The 18,805-nt window shown below is 35.9% G+C and overlaps 2 pseudogenes; both read right to left on the reverse strand.

The window, feature by feature from the left end:
* The window catches only part of LOC120171147, a 41,907-nt pseudogene extending 41,795 nt beyond the window's left edge, over window positions 1-112 (reverse strand).
* Window positions 113-1,185: 1,073 nt separating this feature from the next.
* LOC120171115 lies at window positions 1,186-9,956 on the reverse strand (annotated as a pseudogene).
* Between the last annotated feature and the right edge of the window lie 8,849 nt (window positions 9,957-18,805).

The following is an 18,805-nucleotide window of genomic DNA, read 5'->3' on the forward strand; positions in this document are numbered from 1 at the left end:
CCGCTCGGGCTTCATTAGAGACAATGGGGGGTCCATTAACGAACACTACATTTCTAAACCGGAAAGTATGTGAAGTAAAAGGTTGGCTAAGTATCAGAAATTCCAATTTCATGGCTCTATTATCATATTAACAAAAAAGGCATCCTATTTTTCATGCTCCAAAGAGAGTTAGAACAACAAATAAGTCACCGGAAAGAACAATCACACCCCAGCATTAAAGCCTCCACTAACCAATAAAATCACATACTCGTCAAAGATGCTCGATTACTTCATATTAGACCAAAATGTATTACTTCAAGTTCCAGTTAATGGCAGTATGATTTCTGATACACTGTCCACTATTTTCAACTGACATAGCAAACCAAAACAGTTTAAATCTTGAAAGGTGGATCTCGAGAAGCAACTAAATGAGCAGATCAAAACAGAATAATAGCTAGCGTCAACACCAGTTCAGATCAGTCAACAACTAAAATTTACCATAGACGATTCTTTAGATCACACAATTTCTTTCCATTTATCTATGTTTTTTCATTTGTCCTTTTTTTATATAGTTAATAGTAACATAAAATCTATTATTTCGTTATCAAATTGGATCAAACCCAAAATTCAAATCTAAAATTTTATTCAAAAATCAAAATTTTTATTATCATGTCCGACAAATGTGAGTATATGTAAAAATTATCATTTGATGCTATTTCTGTAAACAAAGGCTTCATCAATTATGTGCTAATGCTCAACGAGGAAAACAAATAGAACCCAAGTTTGTTCAATAGCAACCTCCGGATGAGGGAATACTTTCACTAAGCACGGACGGTGCAGTTTCATCCAGCAACAAAAGTGAAGCTGAGAGATCATGGTGCTTATTTTATCCTTGTATTGGTGAAGCTGAATTATCAAGTGTATTCCAAGGCCTCAAGCTAGTGTGGCAATATGGTTTTGAGTGTGTAGTCCTGCAGACCGACAACATCGACGTTATCAAACTCCTATCACAAAAGTGCAGCAGGATTACAAAACTGCATTAATACAATTTTCTTAGAAGAAAAAAGCACAAATTGGTTTGCAAGACGATCTGTAAATGAACCTGTGGCTCTGGGATTGGGTTTGGCATTAGATAACAAGAAATTAAACTTTTTGCCAATAACCATAAAAGCAGTCTTACATCTCCATTTTTTGTATGGTAAGGAATCAAGAAAAACGAGTATCCACGGTCTCTGCTTCTCAATCAACGTCCCCCAAATGCTAGACTACCATCGACTGCTTACATTTCAAAAAATAAAAAAAAGGAATGCTCAAACCCAATTGGCATCGGTCCAAATTCGCCTTGGAAGCAGTCCCCCATGCTCACTCATGCTCCCTCTTAATGTATTAAAGCTTGCCTTGCTTCGAACCGTTCTCAATGGACCTGATCTGCTACAGTGTCTAATCGGCAAAGATGTTCCATCTCCGATCAAACTTGAAACTGAATATGGTCTTTTCTCCATCTCGTCGAGTTGACCAGAACTGTAGTCCATTGTGACAAAAGGAAATGATGAATGTCCGTAAATTAAGTGGGGGCTGACCTCGCCAGCATTCCACCAACTACTATCAGAAGGGGCAAAATCTCCTTTAAAGTCGGATTCGGGGGCAGAAGACTCCCTTTGACTACAGCAATCTCCACCGGTTTCATCGGTGTCATTGTATATAAGCTTCAGTGCCTGCACAACTTCACCCATAAAAGGTCTGTGAGTCACCTCTGGGTGGACACACATGGAAGCAATGGCTGCCACCTTAGCCATCTCGTCAAAGTCATATGTTCCAGCCAAAGAAGGATCTACCAACTGCTGTACACCTTCTCGACTGCTCAGTAGAGGCCGCGCCCAAGTTACTAGATTTTCCTGTCCCTGAGGTTGTTGGGACATATCCACGGGTTTTCTTCCGGTCAAAAGCTCAAGAAGCACAACCCCAAAACTGTAAACATCACTCTTAACAAGTAGGTGCCCTGTCATAGCATATTCAGGAGCTACGTACCTGCAAATTCACAAACTTTCCCGTTAATAATATTTCGAAAAGCAATCAGACAGAAGACATAGGAGTTAGAAGATTTCAGACGTAAGAAATTGTAACCATTATAATATCAAGTGTTTTAACACGGATCAGTCCATAAAATTTGCATGAATTAACTTTTAATTAATATATAAAATACTAGTCATTTTCACCGTCCAGTAAATTGGAGGATATGTAGTGGTATGCAAAAAAGTTTCAAGGAAATTTAAAGCTATCATATGACAAATAATTACCCAAAAGTTCTCATGACCCGGGTAGAAATGTGCTGGCTTCCTTCAGTTGCTTCCCTTGCTAAGCCAAAATCAGAGACCTTTGGTGTGAAGTCATCTTCTAATAGAACATTACTAGCCTTAAAATCTCGGTGAATCACTCGAGGGTTAGAATCTTCATGAAGGTAAGCCAATCCTCTAGCTGCCCCAAGGGCAATCTTCAGCCGTGCATCCCAATCAAGAGGTTCTTGGTTTTTGTCAACACCTAAACCACCAATACAAAACTATATAAAGAAAACTTGAATTAAAGGTCAATCTATGAGCAAATTCAACAGTAGGTGACTTGGGTAATATAGGTAGGGAATAACAGAGAGTTTTTCTTTCTTTTCCTTTATTTTTCTTTTCAGGACAATAAGCTAATAGGTAGCTTTCTTAATGAAAAATACTAAATTGAACAAGCAGTCCAATAAACGTAACAGACAAATAATGGCTGATTTCATAAGTTATACCATGCAAGTGCGATTCCACACTTCCATTGGGCACAAGTTCATACACCAAGCAGCGCGTGCATCCTTCAATGCATATACCGACAAGTTTGACAAGATTACGGTGGTGCAACCGGCTTAGCATCTCGACTTCCGCAATAAATTCACGATCTCCATTCTGATTATCTCGAGTAAGTAACTTAACAGCTACCTCACTTCCATCCTCCATAATACCACGGTAAACTCGTCCAAATCCCCCTTCACCAAGAATCCTCATTGAATTGAAATTGTTTGTCGCCTTCTCAAGCTCAACAAGTGTAAATTTTTTAACTGGGAGAGCACCAGTAGCCATGGCGGAAACGAGTGACATTGATGGAGAGCTTGCCATACTGCTTGAAAAGATATAACCAATGCCTGCATTAACATGAAGACCAGATTTTCATATATTCCCACTTCACAACAACAAAATAGGCTATACAGACAACAAGGAAATATAACTAGTTTAGATCCAACCATCAAAATTCCAATTATCATATGTTCCAACTTCACAGCTTTAAGAAAGATTAACCATTACGATTCAATTGTTGTAGTAACTGAAAATACATAAAGATGCATCAGCTTAGGGTTGTATGGGTGCCTAAACAGCAATAGTGAAAAATCAGTTAGCCACATTGCAATACATTGCAATCCCATGCAACAGAATCTAAATGTCAAACATAAATCTCACTATCTAATTATTCGTCCCATAAAATTTCTCAGGTTTTGTAATTTTAGCACACAAGTCAATTTTGAAAAGCTAGTGCTATAATCCAGGCGATCTTAAAAAATCCTTTCTCTGAAAACCTCATTCACACTCCTAGGCGTCACTCCCTTCACAACCCAGTGGTCAGCCACCGCTTCGCTGCCGCGCCAGTCACCGTCAATCAGCTTCGACCGCCGCTCGCCAGCATCGGAAAAGTAAGAAAAAGCCATCATTCGAAGCCTCTCTTCACCCCGGACATGGATCTGACGCTGGTTTTTTCAAAAACAAACTAAATCGGCGTAGATCTAGAAGAAGATCTTCGAATCTCCCGATTTCCGACGAACCTCTCCCCGACGAACCAACGAACAAGAGAACGAATGACTACGAAACGGAGCCGATGAGCCCCCACCGACGCTCGTACAACTTAGGAATGCAGCATTGAAGAGGTGTAAGGTGTCGTATTTGTCCCCCCTTCGACGCCCCTCAACGTCTTCCGCCGTTCGCCGTCGTTATCCTCCGACATTTCTCTCCGCCGTCCGCCACCACATTCCGATCACCGTTCGAACCCAAAATTCACAGGGCTGGTCCTGTCTTTGCAAGAAAAAAATACATATTCGTTCGTCCCCCTTTTGGCACTCCTCAACGTCTTCCACCGTTTTCCGTTGTTATCTTCCGGCATTTCTCTTCACCGTCAGCAGCCACTTTCCGATCGACGTTCAAACCCTAAATTCACAGGGAGCCTGCTGGTGGCGTCCTTTTGGTCTTTTCTAACGTGGGTGTGTTTCAATGGAGACTGGGTGTTGTGGTGACAAGTTTGGCGTAGTAGCAAAAAGTGGGAGAATCGGTTATAACAATTGGTGGAAGGAAGACAGTAATGGGTGCAAATTGGATGCTATACGTTATACATTGAAAACTTACCAGAGAAGATCCATTGAAAGAGGTTTGGATCTTTATTTTGCACCCACGGTCAGGTCATTGATGCCTTCATTCCAACCAAAAGAAATACAAAGGGGTTCGTTTCGGGTTCATTCGCTTTGCAATAATTGAAGAATCAAGGAAAGCGATCTCAAAGATGAATGGTTCTCACATTGACGGCAGTAAAATTGGTGTCTCTTTGGCTAAATACAACCCTCGACGATCTTATTGGAGAAAGTCCTCGCCAGTTGTCCACTGAAAGTCTGGGATGGAAGTAGTTACGAGGAATAATCTCTATACAGTAGAAGGTGTTGTTGACGAAGCTAAACTTCAAGTGTTAGGAAACTGTCTAATGGGGTGGTGCAAGAAATTTATCAAAATCGGCAATCTTGCTAGCCAAATGCAAGATAAAGGCCTCGTTGGTTTCTTGTTAATGAGAGCTGCTGGAATGTAATTCTAATGATATTTGAAGACTCTGCTACGTTGAGAAATTTGAAGAATGAAAAATCAAACTCTTGCAGAATAGTTTTCCAAAGTTGTTGCTTGGTCGGAGAGTATGGTGGTGGAGTGCCGTCGAGTGTGGCTAGTTTGCGAAGGGATTCCTTTTCACGCTTGGAATTGGAGTACTTTCAAGAACATTGCAGCTAGGTGGAGCAATTTATTATCAATAGACGAAAGCTCTCAATTTCCTTCGAGGAATGTAGTTCTAATGATATTTGAACTCTGCTACGTTGAGAAATGTGAAGAATGAAAAATTAGACTCTTGCAGAATGGTTTTCCAAAGTTGCTGCTTGGTCGGAGAGTATGGTGGTGGAGTGCCGTCGAGTGTGGTTAGTTTGCGAAGGGATTCCTTTTCACGCTTGGAATTGGAGTACTTTCAAGAACATTGCAGCTAGGTGGAGCAATTTATTAGCAATAGACGAAAGCGCTCAATTTCCTTCGTCTTTTGATTGGGTCCCTAAGGAAGGCTATGATTCATTAGATCTTGTTTGTTCTCTTGGGGCTTCACCGGACAATTCTCAGTCAGGAACGTTGGTGTTCTCCTCAGTTTTAAAATGCTCCAACAAAAATGTTGCAATTGAGACTGCCAGTCTAGAAAAGGTTTCACTCCGGAAGAGTGCCAAAGGTATTGAGAATTCGAGTAACAAATTTGGTGAGGATGATCTAATTAAAAGCGGGTCTGTCGGTGTTGGGGTTGGATTGTCTCCATTCCCTTGTTTAGATTCAGGGTTTCATTCAACGAAGGCTTTAAATCATTCAAACTTTAATATCGTGAAACATCTTGTTGATAAATAACTTGACCCTTCTGATGGAGTTAGCCCCCGAGCCTCGGAAGATGTTCTTATGATGGGTCTCTTTCTTTCTAATGGTCTATCCGGTGACGCAATACAATTACAAGAAGATTCCTCAACAGTGCCACCTTTCCCGGGAAAATTAAGAAATCGTATGGTGAAGAAATGCAAGCAAAAGAAAGGAGTTTTGAATTAAGTTGCAAGGACAGTTTGATTTATAGAAAGGAAGTGTGGTTTTGTTCCATTGATGATTTCTTTAGGAGCTAAATATTTTTTTGGTGGCTTTGGTTCGTAATGGTGCTTTCAGTGGAGTTCTCTTCAGAGGCGGTTGATTTTGTTTTTATGGTTGTAAGTGTTTTTTTTTTGTTCTATTATGTCCTTAGGTGTTGGGTTGTTTTTCTTTTGTTGGAGGTGTAACTTAGGAATAGGGTGATTGTCTCTGGGGTTTTGTGGTTGAGGAGGTGAGAGTTTTAGGTGATTATGGTTTTTTGTAATGTCGTCTACCCACGTATGAGGGTATTCCGTGTTTTCGTATGTACTGGGAGTTTTATTTAATGAAATATGAGATACTCTTTTCTTCCTTCCAATATTCGTTAACGTACTTGTTAGTATGTGGACGAATATGGAGTTTTTAATGAGACTTTCAATTTTTTATCAAAAAAAAAGCTCACTATCTAACCTACCAGATCTTTTGTTCAATGAGGAAGGAAACGCCGGACCCACAGCATTTGATGGTCTTCCAAACTTCCTCCATTTTATAAGGACAGAGATTGCTCCAGCTAAAACCAAAAAGAGCACAAACGCGGATAAAACAATAATTGCAATGATCCTGATGTTCATCTTTTGGTTCTTGTTAACAAAATTAGCTGTGATTGGGAGGTCTCCTGTACTTCCAGTTGGACCACTCCCAAGAATATGACCATATGGTGGTGAAGCAGGAACTCCTGAAAACATATTTTTCAAATTTCAAACATGACATAGCAACAAAATAGCATGAGAATAAGTTTTTAACGCAAAAATGGAACGAAGATAAACACCTGGATAACTGATGGATACCACCTCATATGTTCCAAAAAGAGTTGAATTTAGAGATAGCCTTTTATGCAAAAGACGGTCGTATGTAAGAATTGCTGTTGTATTATCAAACTTCTCTCCAAGTGGAACCAAGTTAATCTCTACCAATGTTCTCTCCTGATTTTGAGTATCAGCTGTGGCGCCCATTATTTTCACTTGACTTTGCTGCAAATATATGCCTGCAGAAATCTCAATCTCCAGCTCATTCATCACAGGGAAAACAGCATAAGGAGCTACAGTTAGAAGAAGCTTGACTTTCATTGGGAAAACACAGCCGCAAGGCGAACCAAAAGGGGTAGCAGAAGTGGCTCCACACAAACTTGATCACAACCTGACGAAGTTTTATAATCAAAACCACAAAGAAGAAAAATAAGTGTTTAGAGTGTTCTAAAACATTTTTTTAAAGTGCAAGCAAATCATACCATGTGAAGGTAGGCATATGCTAAGACAAATTGATTATTCAAACATGCTCCTTACGTGAATGAGCATATCAACCCCCACCATAATCCCCAAGACTAACAATAAGTTTTGCAGACCCATCAATTAAGGTTGAAGTTTAAACAACAATTAGTTTTACTTGGGAAAAAAAAAGGAACCAAGCATCAGTAAGCTACTCTTCTAGACATTGCTTAAGGCACATAACATGTTACCTTGCTCTGAAGGTGATGGAGCATCCACTCGGGGTTTAACATGACGATGGTGATGGTGACCACCATGATGATGATGTCTGGATGCCATGCGGCTATTGGGGCTAGCAACTGCAGAGCAATATACATGAGCCATGTAGAAGCATTAATGTGGTAGCAAGGTGATGGAAACAAATTGCAATAGGTACCTTCATTGATAGAAGGCACAGGTGCAGCGGAAGGTCCAAAAGAAGGATTAACATGTTGTTGGGGTGATCTTGGTTGAGAAGAAAATAGTCCACGCATTGAAATAGACCTAGCTGCTAGGATAGAAGTAACCTTATTGGTAATCCATATGAGAAGCAATAATGCACAATAATGAAAGGAGTATAGAATGACATCCAAAAAAAGGAAGTTAGAATTCCTTTAAAAGGTCATTCAATTACCTATACGACACATCTACATAAACTGGGAAGTGGGAACGTAACTTGTACGCTACTGTTTTCTTTAAATCATGAATTTATCATATTGGTCTATATACCAGAACAACTAATAGGAGGATCCAAAAACCTTTAGATAAAATTGACCCAAGAAGAATAGGAATCAGACAAAAAAAGAAGCTTCACTTAAGCTTTCTGAAGATCAGATGCACTGAGGGGAGAACATATCTCATAACTAACACCTCCATCATGAATAGAAGGTAAGAGTTCCTATTCTGGACAGGATACACAAAGATCCTTAATCTTTCAGCTCTAACAATTAGTGGGCAGAAGAACATAGAAAACTGTATAACAAAAATCATAAACTTGTCAAAAATGACAGCTTTTTAGCAGGAACATGCCAATCCATCAACTAGAAGTAGAAACCGAATGCATCTTTGAATATTTTAAGTAATGTGTTATACTTGCCAAACAGGCTCAGAGCAAGTTCAGTGGACTAGTACACAGAAAAACATATATCACTCAAAATTTCTTTTACTTCATATATCTTCAGTTAACGTTCTTGATGGATACAAAATATCTACATCAAGCTATTTGAATTGGACATAGTAGGTTCTTTCAAGTCTAGACGAGGAAAAATCAAAAGAGTTTTGTTCGACTGCATTAACATGTCAATGAAATAAATTATTACCGCGGTCAACTATTGTTTCCACTGCAGACAACCGATGCACTGGTTGTAATGGATACAAGAATATTCGCAGCCCTGAAATAAAGTAAAATAAAATGGCACGGATGTTAATCTTCCTTCAGTAACCGTAGTTATTATACTGATAAATGTCCATAGCTGTATTTGAATTCGAGTTATTTGTACCAGTACAGTAGCAGTATTATACCATTTCAGTTTTAGAACTGGCACATATCTTGTATCGGTCTATACCAATTCATACCTATTGGCACTTGTAGATTTTTATTTTTATATTACTTTATTCTTTTAACAAATTACTAATGCCTCTTCTCTCAAGATAATTTTTTTTTTACATTTCTTTCAACAATTGAACATATTCACTAAATTATGGTATTTACCTGGTTAATAAAAAATACTATTATTCAATATATCTTCAACACACAATCATTTAAATTTATATAAACATAAATTTTCAAAACTATAAATATCAAATGAACAAAATGAATATATACTTAGTATCAAACTCGAAAATGGACTACATAAAAAATATTTTAAAATGTTGATAAAACCCAAAATGGTATATCAAAACACTTGATTTGTATCATGAAAAACTGTATATTACACGTTTACAACAAATTCGATAATTATGACAAAGATTTCAACAGTTCCAATAGTAGCAGATTTTGATCATTTACTCAAAATACCCAAAATAAATGCTAAAAACATTTTTTTCAATAGAAATGCTAAAACATTTTTAATAAGATAATTAACGCTCATACTCCCTTTTAAATAGTACCACAATAAAATAATCTATATATATTTACATATGAGACATGGTATAAGCAAATTCAACTACATCATTTTCAGTAAAGCAGCAGAAAACTAACATGGAACCGTATATTGCTTAAGGGGCTAAAATACTCATCAATTATCTAACTTTTTCCCCAAATTCCCATTTCTTTTAGAAATACTATAGGGAACGGGGAAATTGGAGACTTGTAGATTCTTAGTTTTGGTTACCAAACGATTACTCAAAAAGCAAAGCTTTTTTCTACAATTTCATTTTTCTCGAAGGCCGGCAAGTTCGTCAAAGGGATAACTTTATAGTGGACAAATAAGTAGCCATGAGAGAGCCAATCAGCACTAGGCAAAGATTACTGAGCTAAATAAAACATGTTGATGTTTTGACTTTTTATTTTATTTCCAAATAAAATTAAAGCTCGAGTAGAACTGGTTTTTGTTCCACATTTCCTCCGTTTCTACTATACTTACAGCAAACCCAATAGATAAGTAAAGAAATTTAACTAAAGAAAAGAGCAAGTATCCCGAAAGAGTTAGTACCTAAACAAGAACAAGAGAGAAAGCTGAGTAAGTAAACAAAAAGCAACAAGAACAGAGTCAAATCAGGCATCTTCTCTAGCTGAACCAGAGTCCAAACCCACCATCGTCAAAAACAGATGGCAACTCGAGCCTCGCCGGACAGCCACCGGAGATTCCTAAGGTTCCACCCGAGCATTCTCCGCGCGAAGCACCACACCTCATAAACCAAACAAAACTGAAGCTGCTACACTGCTGCGCCGAGCAGCAAAAAAGAAATTAAAAAGCCCTAGAAAAAGAGAAGATCTGGATTGTAGATTCACGAAACACGGCAAAGATCGACCGCAGCAATGCAACGAAATGAGTTTCTCTTTTTCTTTTCTAGAGAGAAAAAGGGGGGAAACGAGGGATCTGCCGCAAGGAGTGAGGAAAATAGAAAAGAAGTATGGAAGTATGGAATGAGAGTAAAAAATTAAATTTTGAGTGAGAGAGTGGGGGAAGGTTGGACGTTCTTTTATTGCTCCCGGTGTATGTGTATCTACAGCAAACGCAAATACTTTCCTCCATATTTTCTTTCTTCGACTTTACCTTAGATATTTTTGTTGATTTTCAAATTCACTTATTGAGTACTCTCCTAAGAATTATATATGAAAGTTTTATCTTGCACAACTCAAATAATAGTTAAACCCAATATACAGCAGAAATGTGAAATTTCTTGATTTTCTCATTCAATTTTATCTCAATTATAAAAAAGGTAAAAGTTTAAAAATTACTTTTCTAAGATAAAATGCTAAAGCCTTAACTAAAAGACTCGAACAAAAAAATATATACAAATAAATTTAACTACATCAAATGAATTATAAAAGTGATTAAGCAATTGAAAGATCATCGAAAATTGCAAATCAAAGACGAACGTCGTGACGTCGTCAAATTCAAACTAAAGAAAACATAAAACAAAAAGAATGGTAGACGACGGAAAAAGAAGACAAAATGTGCTATAAATGAAGAAAAAAATATATCACAGAGGTAGGATTATTTTATTAAAAAAATAAAAAATACAAAGAAAAAAACCGACAATCAACAACCAACATCAAAATCGATGTCGTCCTTAACTAAACAAAATTAAAAAAAAACATGATCTATAGAAAATGTCACAAACCCTAAAGATAAAAAAATGAGAGATCGACTAAATTTTCATTATATTTTTATCAGTCTCTTAAATCTTATATTTACTTATTTATTTTATTCAATTTTTATTAGATTATATTCTTTTTGTAAGAAAGATATTTCCATTAATTATGGAATAGCAGTCTACCCTAAGGCACTACAATCAATCTGTAATACCCCAATTATCGGGTCGGTGACCATAGTGAAAGTATTTAAAATTTTGGTGGGTTGAAGTGAGTAGATTGAAAAGTATAGGGAATGATTTAGGAAATTGTGTTTAAGACTAATTAGTAAGAATGAAACAATGGAAGAACATTATGGTCATTTGGAGGGAAATGAATTTAATATTCGTTATTATTAAAGATATTTAATAAGTGAAATAAGGGGATAAGTCAAAGTGGTTCTCTTCTTCTTCACCGTAGTCTCGTGCCCTCTATAACAAGGTAAGGATTCTTCAATGTTTTTCTTTTCATTTTTTGGTTGGTTTTGAAACCTTAAGTGTTATAAAGGCTTAAGGAAAGTTCAATGAGGATTAAAACTAAAAGATGAAGGATTTATTTGAGATTTAAGAAAATGGGTTTTTGAGTGATATGTTGATATATGAGTTTTTATTTAGGTTTACAAGTAAATTTGACTTGTCAAAGAAGTAAATGAGATATTAGAAGCCTTGGATGTGATTAAAAACATGTATGAAAAAGTAATGTGATTCTTGGTTGGGAGTGTTCTTTAGAGATTTTAGATGTTATAGGGAGATTAATGGAGGAAAATTAGTTGGGTTAAGTGATGATGTGTTTAATGGTATGGTTGGTGATTAAAGTAAGAGATTTAAACGAAATTTGGGTAAAAATCGAAATGAAAAATGAAAAATATGGTTAAAGGTATCGGTACTGGAAGAACAATACTGTTGAAAACATTTTGATATTTCGATATAACAAATTAAGTTAAATGAATTTTAAGATTTTCCAAATGATTTTCTAAGTATATTCGATAGAATTATTCGAATATCAGAACATTACTCCAAATCATTTCAAAGATCATTTTTAATCCTTACTCAAAGTGTAAAATTAAGTTTTAATCTTAAAACAATTTCAAAATAATTTTACAAAGTATTTCGAATCCTTTCAAAGCCAAAAATTCCAGATTGCTCAGAGGGAACCGATTCCCCCCTAAGGGGGTACCGATTCCCCCCTGAATGGTTTGGCTCCGAGAATTCCAGTATGCTCGGAGGGAACCGATTCCTCCCCAGGGGGTACCGATTCCCCCCTTGTATAATGGTCGAAATATTTGAATTTTACACTTAGGAACTGATTCCCCATAGGGGGTACCGATTCCCCCCACGCTCCAAGCTGTTTTATTAATTGTTTTCACACTAAAACGGCTATATGATCTTCACTAATCATCCCCAACATTCAGAAGTGATTCAAGGTGTATTTAAACAAGTTCTGAAGCCCTTGATCAACAAGAAATTATAGAGAAACAAGAGAGAAAGCATCAAACACCAAGTTTGTGCAAATCAAGCCAATTTTCCTTTCAATATTCATTTTGCTTTCAAAGAACACCATTTGTGCTCATTTTTAATTATTTGTGAGTGTTCTTTTCTTGTTCTAGAATTGTGCAAACGTCTTACCTTGAGAGGTTTTCCTTGTAAGTTTGCAAATTTGTAATCTTCTCTTTGGGAAAGAGTGTTCTCAAGAATTGAGGTATATTCTTGAGGGTGTTGTAAGTTTATCTCTTTGGCCTCAAAAGAAAGAACAAATTAGTGAATTTGTTGGAAAATCCTTAGTGTGGATAACTAAGGTAGTGGACGTAAACTTTGATTGAGAAAGTTGAACCACTCTAAATCGTTGTGCAATTTCTTTCAATTTTCTGCAAAAGCTTCCACCAAATTTTTTAATTGCCAATTCACCCCCTCTTGGCCAATTCCGTCAATCGATTAACTCAACAATTGGCATCAAAGCCTAACTCATTTGAAGGTTTAATCACCTCTTGAGTCGATTCGGGAAGAGTTATATCGATAATCAAAGTCATCAATGGCCTCCGCTTCAAACTTCGACTCCGGTCTCGACTCGATGCCCATCAACAAGCCTCCTTTCTTCAATGGAGCTAACTATGCCTATTGGAAGAATAGAATGATGTACTTCATTCAAGCAAGTGACATGAGAGCATGGAATGTTGTAGAAGAATGATACATCAAACCTCTCACTCATCCAAGGTTGTGGAGTGAAGGAGAGACAAGAATGTTCCAGCTCAACTCCAAAGCCATCCATATCATTTTTTGTGCTCTTGGACCAGATGAATACGGAAGAGTTTCATCGTGTACAACCGCCAAAGAAATATGGGACAAACTTCAAGTCACTCATGAAGGTACCGATGAGGCAAAGAAATCTAAAATTAGTATTCTAACGCATAGCTATGAAAATTTCAGGATGAAACCAAATGAAGATATCAAAGCTATGACGGATAGATTTTCAACGATTGTCAATGGTCTCAAATCATATGGAGAGATCATTTCAAATGAAAAGCTTGTGAGGAAGTTAGTCTACTCCCTCCCAAAATCGTGGCAATCAAAGAAGACGACAATCATCGAGTCTAAGGACTTAACGTCCTTAACTCTTGAAAAGCTAATTGGGTCACTCCTCACTCATGAAATGATGCTCGAAGATGAGGTGGACCTCGACAAGATTGACGAGACACCAAAGGAGAAGGAGAAGAAGAAAAACATTGGAGTTGCTCTCAAATCCACAAAACATGAGAGCGATTCGAATAACGATGATGATGACGAGGAAATGGCATTGTTTGCCAAACGGTTCAGAAAAATGATGAGACCTTATCGAGGAAGAAAATTCAAACGAAATAAAGGCCTCAAAAATGAACCAAAAGAGAAGGACCCAATCATTTGCTACGAATGCAAAAAGCCAGGGCATGTCAAATATGATTGCCCATAATTGAAGAAAAAGGGTCAATCAAAGAATAAGCACAAGGCTCATGTGGCTACATGAAGCGATGAAGAAAGTTTCGATGAAGAGGAACAAGAAGTAGCTAACTTGTGCTTGATGGCATTTGGGGAAGATTCTAAGGTAATCTCTAACTCATCCGATTTTGATGATTTATCTTATGATGAGTTATTAGAGGAATATAATGGGTTGGCTTTGGATTATGAGAAATTATTTTTAAAATATAAAAATGATGTTTCAAAATTGAAAAATGAAAACAAACTCATATCCAAAACCAACAATGATCTTGAAAGTAAAATCAAAGATTTGCAAATCAAACTAGAAGAGTTTGAAAAGAAAAATTTAGATTTGCAAAATTTACTTTCAAAGATCAATGATGATCATCAAAAGAAAATCGATGATCTTAAAACTTCTTTTGATAAAGTTGGAACAAAACATTTTGAAAAATGTGGAAATTCAAAATCCAACTTTGTTAGAAAAAGTTTTAGAAACTACAATCATAGAGGTCCCCAAAGAACCTCTAATGGAAAAATCGTTAGAAGTATGTGGGTTCCTAAAGAACTCATTACTACTAAAGATAAAAATATCCTACACAAATGGATACCTAAGGGGACTAGGATTTTGGAAACTAATGAATATGGACCCAAAAGAATTTGGGTACCAAAAATCAAAAATTAATCTATGTTTGTAGGGAAATGAGCATTGCTACAAGGCACGAGAAACAAATTCAAATTCATGGTACCTTGATAGTGGATGCTCAAGACACATGACCGAAGACAAAAGCCAGTTCATTGAGCTTAACGCCAAAAATGGAGGAGAAGTGACTTTTGGAGACAATTCAAAAGGTCACATTGAAGGTATTGGTACAATAGGTAATACCTCTTCCATACAAATTAAAAATGTTTTATATGTGAATGGATTAAAGCATAATCTATTGAGTATTAGTCAATTATGCGATAAAGGATATAATGTCTTATTTGAAATTAATGGTTGTAAAGTCATTGTTATTGCATATAATCAGATTATGCTTGTTGATCATAGAATAAGAAACATATACATGGTGCATTTAGATTCTTTTGATATGACTAATTTATGCCTAGTTGCTAAGGATGAACATGATAGTTGGTTATGGCATAGGAGACTAGGACATGCTAGTATGAGTGTTTTGGAACGGTTAATTCAAGGAGACCTAGTGCCTAAGCTTAAATTTGATAATGATAAAATCTGTGATGCTTGTGCTAAAGGAAAACAAAAGCGAGTTTCTTTTAAATCCATTAATGATGTATCAACTAGTAGAGTTTTACAATTGATCCATTTAGATCTTTTTGGGACAACTAGAACTACTAGCTTGGGTGGAAAACAATATGCATTTGTCTTGGTAGATGACTATTCTAGATATACTTGGGTTCTATTTTTAAATACTAAAGATGAAGCATTAGAACAATTTTCAAAAGTAATCCAAAATGAAAAAGGTTACTCTATAACTAGTGTTAGGAGTGATCATGGAACTGAATTTGAAAATCTTGTATTTACTGAATTTTGTAACTCTAACGGTATTAGCCATAATTTTTCAGCACCTAGAACCCCTCAATAAAATGGAGTTGTTGAGAGGAAAAATCGAACTTTAGAAGAAATGGCTAGAACCATGCTTTGTGAAAATAATTTGCCAAAATATTTTTGGGCGGAAGCCACAAATATCGCTTGTTATGTTGTAAATCGAGTAATGATTAGACCAATTTTAAAGAAAACTCCATATGAAATTTTCAAAAATAAAAAGCCTAACATTAGTTATTTTCATCCTTTTGGATGTAAATGTTTTGTTTTAAACAACGGTAAAGAAAACCTTGGCAAATTTGATGCTAAAAGTGATGAAGGAATTTTTCTGGGTTATTCCTTAAATTCTAAAGCCTATCGTGTATTTAATAAAAGAACTTTAGTTGTAGAAGAGTCTATACATGTTGTTTTCGATGATAATCCCCTTCCGAGGAAGGATTCTTGTGTGAATGATGATGTAGGTGTTATAAATACAAATGACGTTAGACATGACGTTGGAGAACCATCATTAAAGGAAGAAACGAAAAATGAAGAAACTCATGATCCTCTTGAGAATCCAACCATTGAAGAAAGGGAATTATCTTATCCAAGAGAGTACAACTATGTCAAGGATGGTGAAATTATAGGTGATCCATCAAAAGGGGTAACAACTCGATCTTCTCTTAGAAATATTTGTAATTATGTTGCATTTATCTCATGCATAGAGCCTAAGAATATTAAAGAAGCATTAAATGATGAACATTGGATTATGGCTATGCAAGAAGAGTTAAATCAATTTGAGAGAAGTAAAGTATGGACATTAGTTGAAAGGCCTAGTAATAAATCTACTGTAGGTACTAGATGGGTATTTAGGAATAAGCTTGATGAGAGTGGTAATATAGTGAGAAATAAGGCTAGACTTGTTTCTCAAGGGTATACTCAAGAAGAGGGTATAGACTATGATGAAACATACGCTCCCGTAGCTAGGATGGAAGCAATTAGAATGTTATTAGCATTTTCATGTTTCAATGAATTTAAATTATATCAAATGGATGTTAAAAGTGCATTTTTAAATGGTTTTATAAAAGAAGAAGTGTATGTGGAACAACCTCCAGGTTTTGAAGATTCAAATTTTCTGGATCATGTTTTAAAATTGACAAAAGCTCTTTATGGTTTAAAGCAAGCTCCTAGAGCTTGGTATGAAAGATTGTCAAATTTTTTAATTGAAAAAGGTTTTTCAAAAGGGAAGGTTGACACTACATTGTTTTTGAAGCATAAAGGTAAAGATTTATTAGTAGTTCAAATTAATGTTGATGATATAATATTTGGTTCTACTAATGATGTTCTTTGCCAAGAATTTTCTAAGCTAATGCAAAGTGAGTTTGAGATGAGCATGATGGGGGAGCTCTCATTTTTCTTGGGACTCCAAATCAAGCAAAGAAAAGATGGCATCTTCATCAATCAAGCTAAGTATGTCAAAGATATGCTCAAGAAGTTTGGACTGGAAAATGGGAAACCTCATGACACTCCAATGAGCTCTTCAACAAAGCTTGACTTAGATGAAGAAGGTAAATGTGTAGATGTTAAATTATATAGGTCAATGATTGGATCTCTACTTTACTAACCATTATGTTTAGTGTTTACTTATGTGCTAGATTTCAATCATGCCCTAAGGAATCACATTTACTAGCTGTTAAGAGAATCTTTAGATACCTTAAGGACACTCCTAGTTTAGGACTTTGGTATCCTAGAGACTCTAGCTTTAGCTTGCATGCTTTTTCTGATGCGGATTATGGAGGATGCAAATTAGATAGGAAAAGCACCTCCCGTACTTGCCAATTCCTTGGAAATATGCTAATTCCTTGGTTTTCAAAGAAACAAAATTGTGTTGCATTATCTACCACTGAAGCCGATACATTTCAGCTGGTAGTTGTTATGCACAAGTTTTATGGATGAAACAACAACTTTTTGATTATGGAATTGAAGTAGGTACCATTCTTATCAAGTGTGACAATACTAGTTTTATTTGTCTCACTAAAAATCCCATCCAACATTCTAGAACTAAGCATATTGAAATAAGACATCACTTCATTAGAGACCATGTCACTAAGGAAGATGTAGTTCTAGAATTTGTTGATACTTTACACCAATTAGCGGATATCTTTACAAAACCCTTAGACAAGGAAAATTTTGGACACTTAGGAGAGAATTAGGTTTGACCAACCTATCTTCACTTAGTGTTTAAAATAATTTTAGCACTTTTAATAATAAATGAAAAATGCTTATAATAGTAATTTTTGATTGCATTCATTGCTATTAGTTAGGGGTAATGAAAAATTAATTTTATGTTCAAATATCGTTTAAAGATTAGTTTAATTATTTGAACATGATTAATTTTCAATATATGAGTTGCCAATATCACTAGAGGAAATTAATTTAGCATTTTGAGTGTTTAAAATCGGATTTTAGCATTTTGGTGCAGAGGGAATCGATCCCCCCATGAGGGAACCAATCCCCTTTGAAGGGGAACCGATTCCCCCCACAGGGGAATCGATACCCCATGGGGTTCTGGTTATACACGGGCAGAACCCTTATTTTTGTTCGAAACCCTTTTCTCTCTTCCGCCGTTCCCTCTCAACTCTCTCCCTATCTCCATTCTTGCCTCAAATCATCAATTTTAATCGGAATTCACTTCAAATATCATCTCTTAAACTTGCAATCATCATTAAAATCATGCAAACAACATCAAAATCCACTCAATCTCATCCTTCAAGGTAAAATTTTCTAAACTCTCTATTTTATTGATTTTGAACATAGAACTTGTTTTAATTAGTTCTAGGATGAACTTTAGATCGGCATTGATTGTTTAGTGATTATAAACTAGATATTACAACCAATTTCATCAAAAACACAAGAATTTTCCAATTTTTTTTTAAATTTTCGAAATTAAAAAAAATGTTAATTTTCAAATTATTGTGTTTGATTAAATTATGTTGTTGTTATGAAAACTATACATATATTGTTTCTCAAAACCATATTTTTCAAAAGTTTTTCAAAAACTTTGCCCATTAGGATTGATTTAGAGAACCTTGAAATATTGAGGACTCAATTGAGTTTTGGGATTGATTGAATTGCATACACGTGTTTTCTAAATTGCAGGTTATCAATTCTATTCCGATTTCCTAAACCATGTCCAATCCTAAACGTGCTAGGTCTTCATCTAGTCGTTCACACCGTCAACCAAATCCACCTCCAAATCCTCCACCTATTCCAATTTCTAATCCTAATCCTATTAATCCTAATTTGACTATCCAAAATTCGTG

The sequence above is a fragment of the Hibiscus syriacus genome, unplaced genomic scaffold, assembly GCF_006381635.1.
Source record: "Hibiscus syriacus cultivar Baekdansim isolate YM2019G1 unplaced genomic scaffold, ASM638163v2 tig00111812_pilon, whole genome shotgun sequence".
In the NCBI taxonomy this organism is placed as follows: domain Eukaryota; kingdom Viridiplantae; phylum Streptophyta; class Magnoliopsida; order Malvales; family Malvaceae; genus Hibiscus; species Hibiscus syriacus.